The sequence below is a fragment of the Podarcis tiliguerta genome (genome assembly GCF_965153285.1).
Source record: "Podarcis tiliguerta genome assembly, chromosome: 9".
NCBI classification, from domain to species: domain Eukaryota; kingdom Metazoa; phylum Chordata; class Lepidosauria; order Squamata; family Lacertidae; genus Podarcis; species Podarcis tiliguerta.
In genome coordinates, this window is record NC_139542.1 from 22,879,774 (window position 1) to 22,893,814 (window position 14,041).

General features: G+C 42.0%; 1 long non-coding RNA gene across 1 annotated transcript; it reads right to left on the reverse strand.

The window, feature by feature from the left end:
• Positions 1 to 305: 305 nt before the first annotated feature.
• On the reverse strand, positions 306 to 11,038 carry LOC310685198. The gene is made up of 4 exons (XR_014515111.1): positions 11,005 to 11,038; positions 9,154 to 9,294; positions 7,248 to 7,368; positions 306 to 630 (listed from the first exon to the last, which is right to left on the reverse strand). It is a non-coding gene; the product is annotated as an uncharacterized lncRNA (long non-coding RNA).
• Positions 11,039 to 14,041: the final 3,003 nt, after the last annotated feature.

Here is a 14,041-nt window from a genome sequence, read left to right on the forward strand (position 1 = left end):
CGAAAGCGAGTACGTTCTGAAGAATTCATTGCCGGATGAAGAATTAACTAATTAATCATGGTGCCATGTTCTGTCTTCAGTTAAAAATTGGGCTGCCGGCAAAAGGAATGGATTTGATCTGAAGGATCTTTATTACTCATACATGAGTGGGAAAGAATTCAGAAAGTCCTTTTGATTCCAAAAGATACAAAATGCATGCAAATCCAAGTTCTTCTGAGACACAGAAGCTTACAGTGAACATAACACAAGTGTCCTTTTTGATGAACAGATGGTACTTAACAAAGATAAAGTGTCAATTGGCATCAGTCTGTTGATTTCAAGGGTGCTGTCAATCAGTTTTGTTCAAAGAGTGAGTGACACGCTGAGAGCATAAAGTGATCAATCTGAAGTCTTAGACATGATGTCATAGATCAATTTCTACGGTTGCAGCATAAATGGTTTATAATCTGCCTCTAGTGAAATATTAAGATATCGTCTGTTACCTCTCAACAGAGCTTACAACTTTTATTTCCGCCCTTTGGGCTCCAACGTTCAGAAAGTCAGCACTTCAGACTTCCATCCAGGGGTTCCAGCCAAGTATCTATTGTTGAAAGCACTTGTGAGTGAGAAGAGGCAAAAGATCAAGGACTGCTGCCAAAGGAACAATAAATAAGTGAGATAACATCCACACAAATCGTGTCTCGGAAACCAAACAAAAGAAAATACTGGGCCATAAAAACAGGTTAAGAGAGAATGGTGCAGCACTCAGATACAAGGAAATGCCAAAGACAGGATGACCAGCTTGGGTCCAATAATATGTGAATTATAATATAATATTATCTGGTCATGTTTACCACAATAATCCATACGGGATCATAAGGATTGGGGTGGGGGGAGGCATGAGTGTGTGGTTTGCTCATCATACAATATTCTGCATACTTGTTAGAATGCATGCACTGAATTCAACTCCTGAGTAAACACCTTTACACACACCCCTACACACACACACCAGTATATATATATATATATATATATACACACACACACACACACACACACACACACACACACCATATACGGCTTAATCATAAGAAAAACAAAATGAAGTGGTGAATAACATCATGATTTGATACAAGCCAAAGGCTATGTTACATGCAGAGTAGACCTACTGAAATTAATGCACCAAAGTTGCAGTGTGATCCTAACTACAGTTCCAGCACCCGTTTCTTCTAACATAAGCATTTTGTACATGGTTTTGCCTAATGCGCACATTTTGGCAAATTATCTCCTTTAACATAATACACGGTGTTTGATTTTGAAGTGCATTTGTTTGCTTTGTTGTAAGCTGCTTTGAACATGGTTTTTTTTTGGCGTGTGTGTGGCAAAGCAGCATACAAATCACCAGTGTATTAATTTTTGTTTGCATTTCCCCCTGCTGTATCCATTTTTGTGTGCAAAGTTTTGGATTGGATAAGTTCCTCACAAAATTGGGAGAAGTGTGAATTCCAAAGTATAGCTAGTTGCATTCTGGTTTACATATTAATTCAGGAAATGTGAGGTTTGCTGGCATCAAAATGCAACTTGAATTAGTTACTCTCCCATCCATACATATCCTTAACTCTAGAGCCAATCCAGTAGCATTTTCTAGCATGGCAACATTGACCCACAGCAAATTGTTGGTGGGACAATGTTGTAGACCAGCTTCCAGCATGATGCTGGTCATGACTGTGCATTATAGCAGTGTTTACATCCCATCTAACACACTTTCTTTTTTATTTATTTGCCAGCAGAGTCTCTCGTAGGATTAGGCAATTATTTCTGATTTTCGACAGCTCTGCAAGCAGAAATTGTGCCAGCATTCTGCCCTTGCACCCCCCACAACCCCATCATTTTTCATTAAGACAATTTAATCACACACACATTTAGCGTAGCTATTCTTAGCTGCCCTTTCACAGTCTTGGTGAAAAATCCATGGATGTTACGCATGAGCCAAGTATAAGTCAGCTGAACACTTTTAAATTGAAACCCATTTCCCCTGGAACACAAAGGCATTCCCCAACCCCATCCCACGTTGAAGATTATTTCCACTTTTTAACCACAGTCATTTTGGCTTAAAGGTTCTTTGGAAAAGATCCCCAGCCTTTTTATAGGGGTATCTGGGTGCTTAAAATGCCTGAAAATCAGGCCACTCATTGCCGTGGTTAAATGTGGGATGGGAAGCCAACTTTATTTTAACACTATGGTTTTAAGCAAACCTATATGGCTTTCTTTTTTTGCAAGCAACCTTCCCAAAACGATTCAGCGGCTCAAATTTTGACAGAACATAACTTTGTATAAACTCTGTACGGTGTGTTTATAGGAATAATGTTGCTTGTATAAATACAATTGGCAAGGAGGATGGGAAACAGAGAATGGCCTCTTTGGTGGCCCAAGAGACCCAGAACTGACCCCAACATTAGGTTGGTCTCAAGTGGCATTGAAGAGGGTAGCCCCCAAGATCCCTTGCGCTGTCATAGAGGATGCTGGGAATGGGATGAAACTTTCTGGCCATCTGTGCCAGGGGTGGGCAACCTTTCTCAGTCTGAGGGCCACATTCTCTGCTAGCCAGCCTTCTGAGGGCCACATGCCATTTGTGGGTGGGACCAGAGGAAAAAGTGGGCAGCAGAACAAATGTGAATTCTACTTCTGTACAAGTAGGCTAGTTCCTGTGCCCTCTCACACCCTGACCTCTTCTCCAGCCAGGCAAGAAAACAGCATTATCAGAGTTCAAGGACAGATTCCAGGGAGGCATTGCAGGCGGTTAGTCAAGATGACTGTTTGACCCATCTTCCAACTCTATGATGCTGTTATTGTATGATTCTAAGGACAAAACCCAAAACAGAACAAAGCTCAAGGAGGGTACAAAGCAGAGCTGGTGAAGGGTATGTGTTGGGAGAAGCCCAAGGGCCAGGTAGAAAGAGATGGAGGGCCATTTGGCCCCTGGGCCTCAGTTTTCCCATCCCCGGTGTACACAGAGGAGTTCTGGAAGAGGAGGTACATTTCTCCCTCTGTGCGATTCCAGAGTAAAGACAACTTAAAGGGCATCCATGAAAATGAGAGACATCTGGTATCCCTGTAACCGCCATGCAGCCACTATCAACAAACATGCAGCTTCCCCACACAGCAGAGGCTTTAGTTAAAATGTGGCAAGGAATATAAACAAACAGAGGATAATGGGATGGTAAAACTGTAAAAAAAATTCCACATAACTTCAGGATCAATTACCAGTGTCATCTTACTTGTTTCTGGGAGGTTGTGTGCCTCTCGGAAATGGTCCCCTCCTCCCACCTCCCCATTGTTCTTGGCACCTAGACACATCTAAATTAAAAGTAGCTGGTTGTTGTTTATCATATTGAAGATTGGGTATCCAAGTGCATTGACCATAAATCCTAATGAAACATTTTTAATGCTCAAGCCTGCATTTTCTGTATGGTTTGAATTACCCCATATTCCGTTTACTAGCTTTGGAGTGTTGTGGAGGCAACAAATGCTCCATTAACAGGCCATTCAGCACAGGCTATTTATCTCCAGAAAAACGCTGAGCACTTGCCTGTATGTGAAATGATGGAATTTTCCAATGGAATATTATTAGTGAGATGGCTTATTGGTCAACACACAGAGAGAGAGCTTTTCATAGCATTCATTTAATATTAAAAACATGACCAGGTAATGTTTAGGTTTTGACAATCCTGTCATGGCCCCATGAGGTCTCTCAAGAGCATCCAGGAGCTGATGGGCTAAAATGGGCTTCATCCTCCAAGCAAGGTGGAGTGCTTAAAAGCCTTTTTCATGATGGTTAATCCCAAGTGGACCGAGTGCTAAAAGAACTTTCAAGCTCTCTGCCTTGTTTGGAGTTAACTTGTGCAATTTCAACTGGTCTGGCTTCAGTCATGTAAAGATGAAAGTGTGCAAGCTAAATGCATGGGCAGGGTCTAAATATTATTATTATTATTGCCTTCTCTGTCAAAATGACCTCCAAATGGTTTACAACAAAGGAAACGTATCAATAAGAGTAGGGATGTTGAAGAATTCTAACAAAGAAAGAAATGGGAGTGCAAATTGCTGATACACACCTATTCATTCCATATCCAGAACATAAATTAATTCAGCAACTGTGATTTCATGGTTGTTGATGCATTCAGCCAGCAAAAGATACGTAATTGATTATTTCTCTCACCATCCCTTTGCATTGCATTTCCCATGCACCGCAATGAATAGAGTGGAATAATGTAATGACAATTTAATTTATGTGATTAATTATGTAAATTACTTAAATTAGGTCATTTTACCACAGTGAGACCTTCAGTTTTGGTGGAACACCAACTGCAGCAGCACTGGAACAATGCTGCATGAAATGAAAACAGGGCAACCCATTCAGATAGGCGGGGTACAAATAATAAAATTATTATTATTATTATAAAATGGAAAACAAGGCCTTCTTAGACACATAATGTTACAAAAAAATAGTGAAATCACAATGAAAAGCCAACAGTAAAGCAATAACAATGCAGAAATATTAGAGGGTGGAAAAAAAGTGGAATCAAATGAAATATGGCCTTTGAAAACATGGGAAAACAAAGTCTTTAGTGTGTGGTACCTAGGAGTGGTACCTATTTATCTACTTGTACTTTAACGTGCTTTCAAACTGCCAGGTGGGCAGGAGCAGGGACTGAGCAATGGGAGCTCACCCCATCGGGGGGATTCGAACCGCCGACCTTCTGATCGGCAAGACATAGGCTCTGTGGTTTAATCCACTGTGCCACCCACATCCCTATACTACTATTGGTAGTTTTGTTCAACAGTATAGCAGTAGTAACATTCCGGCCTGAAATTCTAAAAGCCAAACTGGTCATTTTTCTTTTCAGATGGACTTGTAAAGCCTGAGAAACATGCAAAAATGCTCCATTTTGTATGTGTGTTTTTATGAGGACAGCTCTAGGCTGTTTTAAAGTTTTTAAAGGAACCAAATGAAAATGGATCCATTTCTTTACAAGTGGTGGTTTAATCCTGCTGGTAATGTGGTTGTATTCCAGACGACTCTCCCAAGGGACAGGGAGGAGCCCAGCCAAATGTGTCTTGTGTTGAAAGGTTTACAAAGGAGAAACAGATCACATTCAGCAGGCTGATAAATGGCTTCATTTCCACAGCCAGAAGGAAGAGCGCTAATATAAGGCTATTTGTTTGGTTTGTTTGCTTTTGAGAAGCAGAATGACCCGTGTCCTCCCCATTACCTCTCAATTGGGGCTCCCAAGGGAGAACTATTTCCCCATCAGTTCCGAAAGGTAACACACAGACACAAAAAACTTTCATCGTGAACCTCTGGATTCCATTATGGAGTTTTAAAAAAGATTTCTTTCAGTAATGATTTGATCCAAATGAAGTTAGCAGTTTGAACATGATGAAGGCCCTGATGATTTTGATGAAACGCAGGCCTATAAGAACATTAAGGCTGTGAGATTATTGCCATAATCTTAATAATGTCTTAATGACATTAAGACATCAGAGAGGCTGTGGCACCTTAAAGTCTGACAAATTTATTGCAGCATGATCTTCAATAAGCCCAAGAAAGCTCATGTGGGAACAGATTTTTCTAGGCTGCAAGATATTCCAGGAACTATTGAAGTGCACTGGAAATCCCTGATTTAAATCTCAGGCCAGTGGGTAGTTTTAGACAACTGAGGATGCCCAGGGCCAGCATCTTGTTCTGGGTGGAAGACAATTGTGTTTCCTCCTAAACAGTTTCTCCAAATGATGCCTCTTTTCTATATAACCAATGGGAAGGGATTTACTATGACTACATTTAGAGCTCACCTTTTCTCCAGGGAGCTTGAAGTGGTGCGTATGGTTCTCCCCCTCTCCCTTTTATCTTTACAACAATACAGAGAAGTAGATCAGGCTGGACCATAAAGAAGGCTGATCGCCGAAGAATTGATTCTTTTGAATTATGGTGCTGGAGGAGACTCTTAAGAGTCCCATGGACTGCAAGAAGATCAAACTGATCCATTCTTAAGGAAATCAGCCCTGAGTGCTCACTAGAAGGACAGATCCTGAAGCTGAGGCTCCACTACTTTGGCCACCTCATGAGAAGAGAAGACTCCCTGGAAAAGACCCTGATGTTGGGAAAGATGGAGGGCTCAAGGAGAAGGGGACGACAGAGGACGAGATGGCTGGACAGTGTTCTCAAAGCTACCAGCATGAGTTTGAGCAAGCTGCGGGAGGCAGTGGAAGACAGGAATGTCTGGTGTGCTCTGGTCCATGGGGTCACAAAGTGTCAGACACAACTAAATGACTAAACAACAACAACAAGATTAGGCTGAGAGACCGTGGTCACCCAGGTCACCCACAGAGCTTCATGGCTAAATGGAGATTGAAGCTGGTCTCCCAGATCTTAGTACGACACTCTAATCACAAAACTACATGGATAAGTCAGGGGAAAGGCTGTGAATAAGGGGAGAAATTGCCCCCATTATTTAGCCCACACACGGTCCCTAGATAGCCACTAATAATGCCTTTTGAGCCTATTGGGTTTCACCAGTCTCAACTGTTATTTAGAAGATTTCTATCCCATTTTTCAGTTGAGTGATTCTCAAGAACAGCTTACAAACACACACACACAAACCCCAAACCCACACAGGCTGGCACTCCTCAGCCTGTTGGCTGTTGAATAGGGCCGGAGTGTGATTTCCTTCATCTCCACAGTCCCAGAGTATCTAGCAATTGGAACAGAATGTTCTTTCTAGGGGTGGAGAAGCAAGATCCCTGCAGCAGATGGATGGGACCAGAGTCAGCCCAAGACATTTTGCTCCCTGAAGCAAAGGGCGAGATGGGTCCCTCCCCCCATGTACAGAAACCAGCTGGAACAGGGCACTTAAATCTTACTTCAACACTTTGTTGATGGGTGGATCCAGAGTGTGCAAGGCAAAAGCCATAGCCCAGTGGTAGACCATTTGCTTTGCAGGTTCAACCCCAGGCACCTCCAGGTAGGTTTGGAACCCCAGAGAACCACTGGCAGTGAATGTGGGCAATATTGAGCCAGGTGGACCATTGCTCTGACTTGCTATAAGGCAATATCCTATATTCTTATGATTACTGTGGACAGACCAGCAGCTTCTGCTGTACTTGAGGGCAATGTGCTAACTTGGGGGTGCAGGGCAGCTCATGTGGCACATACTGCCCTACCCACTCTGTGCTCCACAACATCTGCCTCAGGGGGCATCATCTCACTTTACCTGATGGTAGGGCCATTCTTTGATGGGGCCATCTTTCTTTCTTTCTTTCTTTCTTTCTTTCTTTCTTTCTTTCTTTCTTTCTTTCTTTCTTGAATTTATATGCTGCCCTATACCCGCAGGTCTCAAGGTGGTTCACAGAATAACATCAGAATATTAAACCAGGATGTCAGTCAAATCAACCAAAGGCCTGGTTTAAAAGCAATGTTTTTGCCTGGCACCTAAAGGTGTATAATGAAGGCACCAGGAGAACTTCCCTGGGGAGAGCATTCCACAGACGGGGAGCCACTGCAAAGAAGGCCCATTCTCATGTTACCACCCTCTGGAGGAGGAGGCACACAAAGAAGTGCCTCAGAAGATGATCTCAGGGTCTGGGTAGGTTCATATGGAAAGAGGCGGTCCTTGAGGTATTGCAGTCCTGAGCCGTTTCCCCTGGTCATTGTGTTCTTTCTGGGAAGCAGGGGGTACATATGGAAAATAGGACCAGAGTATGCTTCCCTTCAGTTTTGCAGTCCCAGAGCAACTGGCTGTCCTTTCTGGAAGGGATGGAGAGTGACGCAAATGCAACCATGATGGCTGATCTATTCCTTGATCCAAGCTAGAAGTTCAAAATGCTCTGAGCTAAGCACAAATTATTGCATCCCAGAACTTGCTGTAAGTGGAAAGGAGAGTGGGAATTCTGGAAGAAGTAACAATAGTCTGTGTATACAGTGGTACCTCTGGTTAAGAACTTAATTCGTTCTGGGGGGTCCATTCTTAACCTGAAACTGTTCTTAACCTGAGGTACCACTTTAGCTAATGGAGCCTCCCACTGCTGCCGCACCGCTATCGCAGGATTTCTGTTCTCATCCTGAGGTAAAGTTCTTAACCAGAGGTACTACTTCTGGGTTCGTGGAGTCTGTAACCTGAAGCGTTTGTAACCCAAGGTACCACTGTAGCTGTATGCAAGGAAGAAACTCTGAAATAAAACTATGCATCTGCAAAACCTAGGCTGAATCTAGGTTCTTATTTCTAAGAGTTTTGTTGTTGTTGTTGGTAACTACTTCTTCGACTGAATTGCCGCTTCTCCATGATATTCTTCCTGAGAGACATCTCCATGGATGGAGTAAGGGGTTCTTAACCTTATGTAGTTAATATTCTGCAGTGTGAGTATGCTGTATTATATTGTCCAAAGAAAATATCCCAGCCAATGAGATTTGCACTCAAATTGTAGCTTTCAACCAATGAAAAAAGTGACAATCTTTTAATTTATTAAGGATGTGTGTTTAGAAAAATAAACTCACGGGTACAATGAATTTATTAAATATCCACTGATATTTCCCCCCTTCCCCCCAAAATTATTTGCAAGAGGGTTGAGGTTAGAGATGAAGAATCTTTAATATTTTCCCAAACCTTGTTTATATAAAAAGCAAAAAACAAAAGCATTACAAGATGAGAGCTAATTGCAAGTAGAGTTGCAATCTCATGATATGCCTGGATAGATATCACAATACTTTGAAGAGGGAGAGAAAAATTTGGATGGGAGGGAAAGTGAGAGACATGATTCGTATTATGTTGTCTTCTTTTTTCTGTTTTGTATTAGACAAGGCTCTCAATATAAATTCTTCACAGTGGAAAAATGTGTCTCATGGGGATCTATTATATTATTGCATTTTTCTCTTTTGATGAAAAAAATGGTAATGATACGAAGAGGGAAATGTCAAGAAAAATTAGTCTAAATGCTTGACGCTCTAAAGCAAAATAGGAAACACATTTAGTGACATGTCACTGCTCTTTGCCAGAGGCTTATCATACAGGTGAGCCAAAATATTGAAATATGATGGATAGCTTTTCTTTTGCACCTAAGTGTTCTGTCCTTTAGGATCTTTATCCCTCCTTCAGGTCTTGATTCAGAAAAGTCATCACAAACCTGCTTAAATCCAGATTGTTCTGAATCTATTTTGTCCCGCACTTGGGGAAGGGAATTCCTTGATGCTGGATGGCTGACCTTGGTGTGACCTTAACGTTCCCCAATGGTCCAGGAAGCAATGCTATCAGAAGGGTCACTGAACTGGTAGGGAATGAAGAAGAAAGCACAAGAATATGGATGGTCTAAAGGGGTTGTACACCAGGGGTGGGCACATGCTAGAGGTGGACAAGGCTAGCAGCAAAAGTGGTTGAACCAATGACTGTAAATGTTTCTTTTGCTTTTTGTTTTGTACAATAAGCATTTCTACCCTCCCTCTCTATCTTCCATTCAGGCAAGCAAGAGGCACTAGCAGAATTCAAGGCACAATCACTCAAGGAAGATGAAAATCAGTCCCACTGAGGTGTCATGGAGGCGATGACCATGAGGATGACCATGAGGAGGAATCTCAGTGGGCTGGGATAGTGGTTTCTGAACTCCAATAGATGTCTGATCCTGGGGAGGGTTTCAGTAGGATAGAGGGTGGATTCCTGCCCCCCAGAGAAGGCTCAGGCAAACTTCTAAAAGTGCCTCCTGTTACCTCCCTCACAGACATGCCTCCTTAGCTTCTCCAGCTACACAGTTACAAAGTAATATATTTTCCCCTGTATAAGACAATGCTTTTTGCTAAAAAAAAGGCAAAAATTGGGTGTCGTCTTATACACAGAGAATGAATGCGGGGGGGGGGGATGTGCAATTAATGACAGCAGCAAGCAGGAGATTGGCAGCGGCGATTGGGCGGGTGATTGGTGGCTGTGGCAAGGCCTGCTGGCGACTGGCTGTGGCTGTGGCAATTGGGAGGCGATTGGCAGCTGTGGCGAGGCGAGCAGGCGATTGGCGGTTGTGGCAAGTGGGTAGGTGGGCTGCTGGTGGCGACGGGCGGGCAGACAATTGGCGACTGTGGCGAGGTGTGTGATCGGCAGTGGCTGTGGCAAGCGATCAGCGGTGGCAGGCAGGCGGGTGAGCGATTGGTGGAAGTGACCTCCCCCACCCCCAAAAGGTAAACAACTTAATTTCTTAATTTTGGGTTAAAAAAATAGGGGTCATCTTATACACGGAAAAATACTGTAATTTCTCCCTTTAGGCAGCAGGGAGTATATCTGGTGCTGGGATGGCACCCATCACACCTCTGTTGCCTAGGACAAGGAGACACCAACATGAGTACACACAAACCTCACCTAGCCAGCCCACTAGAAGGTGTGCCCATTTGCTTACCAGTCTGGGGACTCCAGCTAAATGCTGGTCCTGACCTGTCCTCCCAGTAGTATTGCTTGTTGGCTCAGTGCCATAGCTCACACTTAGCTATGCCTCTGATGCCTCATGAAACTGCTAATCCTTGCAACTTGTGAGTTCCCTGATGTTGATGATGAAGATGGTGATGGTGATTTTACCCCACCCATCTGACTGGGTTTCCTCAGCAACTCTGAGTGGCTTCCATGAGGAGGCAGCCCCCGGCTGAGGTAGAGAATTATTTATTATTATTATTAATTATTATTATTATTATTATTATTATTATTATTATTATTATTATTATTAACCCACCCTCCACCCCAAGGTTCTAGGGTGGGTTACAACATTAAAACACAATTATGATTTTTTAAATTTAAAAAATGGATAAAATCTAAGAAATGCTGAGTGCAGGACACTTAAGTCTAGGAACTGAGCAATGTACAGAAGGTTTTGAGAAGCTATTTACTGGCCAAGCTCAGGTGGAAGACTTAGTGCAATCACACTACCAGATGTCAGTTTTGCAGAAATAAAAATCAAAAAGGTTACCATCCACCCATAGAGAGTGTGCAGACTTCCCAAACTGACCTGCAAAGCACTAGATGTCTTGAGCCAATTGTAGCTGAAACAACTGAGAATATAGATGTAGATATATATATATGATGCAGGTATTGTGAAGTCATAGTTCAGAGCAAGTGAAACTGCCAGAGCACAGAGTGATGGCTGCGCTGGCCCTTCCAACCTTCTAAAACCATCTTCTCCACCAATGAATTCCTTGTTGCTGTCCCTTTTTAAATACAGCTGCTACTGCTGCTTGATAGTGAGAATGCATAAAATGCATGCGAGTGGGGAGACAATATATTCCTGTGTGAAGGTGCTTACTGTGTGTGTGAATACAAGCCCATATTTTACACTCGTTTTAAATACTGTTGCTGTCCAATTGAAGTTGCCAGTTTGGTCCTGGACAAAATTGGTTCCCCCATCTCTGGCTGAACAAGAGCAGCACATTGATTCATCTTTCCTTTGGGTGGCCTCATTTCACTTCACGTGCAGAATATATTTTACGATTTCAGTTCACTGGTGCTTGCATGTAGTAATTGCAGGAATATTTCAGGCTAGCAAATGGAAGGAAATTGGCTGTTGTCTCTAATTTAAAGTGAAATTGACAGGAAATACCTTATTTTAGGCTTAGAGGGTGCATACACATTTTCAGAAGGGAACTCTTAAGACCTTAATGTGAGCCACATTAAATAATAACTTATGAAATTAATCAGCTGCTTCCCATATGGTCTTCAAAATATTTTCCAATAAGGTAAATATGAGCAAACGTGATTTTTTGATTGAATAGATTATTTAATGTTTTCGTACTCTCTATCTTTCCAGAAAGTAAGATGGTTATCGGAACATAAAAAGGATTTTAATTCAAAGTGACTTTGCCAGGTTCAAATAACATCACTGGGGTTTGATATTCTGTTCAGAGATGTAAGATTTAGACCTATTTCCTTGCTTCAGCTGCAGTGAACGTGGTGGTGGTCGTGACTTCAAGAGGAGTTTGCCGTTAATAAAAACGAAGGGCTGGAGGGTTTGGGTTTTATTAAAAGCATAAGCCATAATGATCAATTTGGATAAATTAAGCTTCTGTAATTACTTGCAACTGATGCACTGCGAGGACCTTGAGGGCTCTGTTTTATCAGGAGCACAAAACTCAGTTCTGAGCGCAATCTCTGCGCTTTCTCTGAGCTCTCCAGAGGGCCTACAGCTCAGTGACAAAGCAGATACTGAATCTCCAGCAACCTGCAGACAAAGAGCCCATAGAAAGCGCTGCCAGTCTGAGTAAGCCAGACTGATTAGATGGACTATGGTCTGACCCACCATAAGTCTGTTTCATATGTTCATGAGGGTTGCTAGGGCTGCACTCCTCACCTTACTTTCCCAAAAGGAAGCTCCGCTGAATTCAACAAGAGTTATTTCTGAGTGGACGTGTGCAGTAATGCTGCTATTCTAACCCACGTACCTGGGAATCAGGACCATTGAATACAATGGGACTTACTTCTGAGTAGAAAGTGGTTGGAAACTGAGAGCTCCCAGTTCTCTCAAGTGTCTTCCCTTTTTATTTATGGGCAACGTCCTCTTCAGATATAACTTGCAACCCAAGCCCATATTGCTAATATTTGGCACAACCCTGGGCTTACATTTCCCTTCAAAAATGTCACATGTGCTCTTTGCGAGCCTTTCTTTATTTGCTTCAACATTTGGGACTACAGTATATCTCCAATGACTCACATAAACTGTTGCATCTATGTCAGTGTCTATAATTAACTAGACCCTATTTGCTAGAACTGAGGATCTAGTTAGGGTAAATGAAGTGACTGTCTACCAAAATATGGAGAGAGTTGTCTGCTACGTTAGGTTCAATCTAATTTGGATACCCATATTTTTCTGTATATAAGACATCCCCTACTTTTGGGTACCCCAAATTTAGAAAATGGGCATATGCATTATCCGTGTATAAGACGCCCCCAGATTTTTAACCTTCTTTTAAAGTAAAAAAACCTAGTCTTATACACGGAAAAGTATGGTGTGTGTGTACACACATACACACAAACACACAAACACCGCTAAATCACAAAGCATATACAACATTTAAAAGATAAAAGCTATACAACAAAACATAAAAAGTCAAAAACAAATTAAAAGCAGAAAAGCATTGAAAAGTTAAAAGCATGCATCAATAAACCATTGTTGGAAATGGACTCTTAAATGCCTGCATAGACTTGGTGGCATAAAAAAGTTTTTAGCAGGCACTTAAAAGATGAGCAGGGTATAAATAAAGTATTATTGTTGTTGTTGTTATTAGTCCCCTAATGCATGGAGAATTCCATGTGAATAAAAGACCCCTGTAGATGAGAAGGTGGGAGGGTCAAGGCTGATGCACACAAGGGCAAATGCACACGGGGACACTGAGAGTAGGATATGTGCGTGAGTCTCTGCTATCATCCCCCATTTTAACCATGGCACATTTTGGGCATATGTCTCAATTCTCTCAATAAGTTTCCCCGTGATTTTTCAAGTGGCGGGGAAACGAAGAGCAAAAACAACCAGATGAAAAATATTGCTTGAAAATAAATATTTTGCAAAGTTCTCTTTTTTTGACAATTGAGCTTTTATGCTTGTTCCGAACATATTTATGGAGCAGAGCCACTTGGGTGCAATCCCATCAAGACACAATGAATAGCAAGGAGGAAAAGCAACGTGTTGGCAAACAAATGGTTTTATGTCTAAAAGATGGGAGAGGGGGAGTTTGAGGAATAACTCATTCAGGTGACCTTTCGCTGAGTTTTAGCAGAAAATTTATATGGTTAATACCAGCGTCTGTCCATTTCTTCATTTTGTGGAAGCCAGCAGTGGTTTTGTTTAAGAAAGACAGAGCAAAAGAACAAAAGCAGAGTTTGTGCTATAAAACGACAACTTTAATATGTTCCAGGACTGACTTTCACCAGAAACACTTAAGCTGGAGACAGATTGTCCTTTTGGAGAACGGGATTTCTTAATTTATTTAAAACTATGTATTTCTGCCTGATAACAGGCCTCTAGGGCAGCTGGCAATAAGTGAAAATGAATTTGT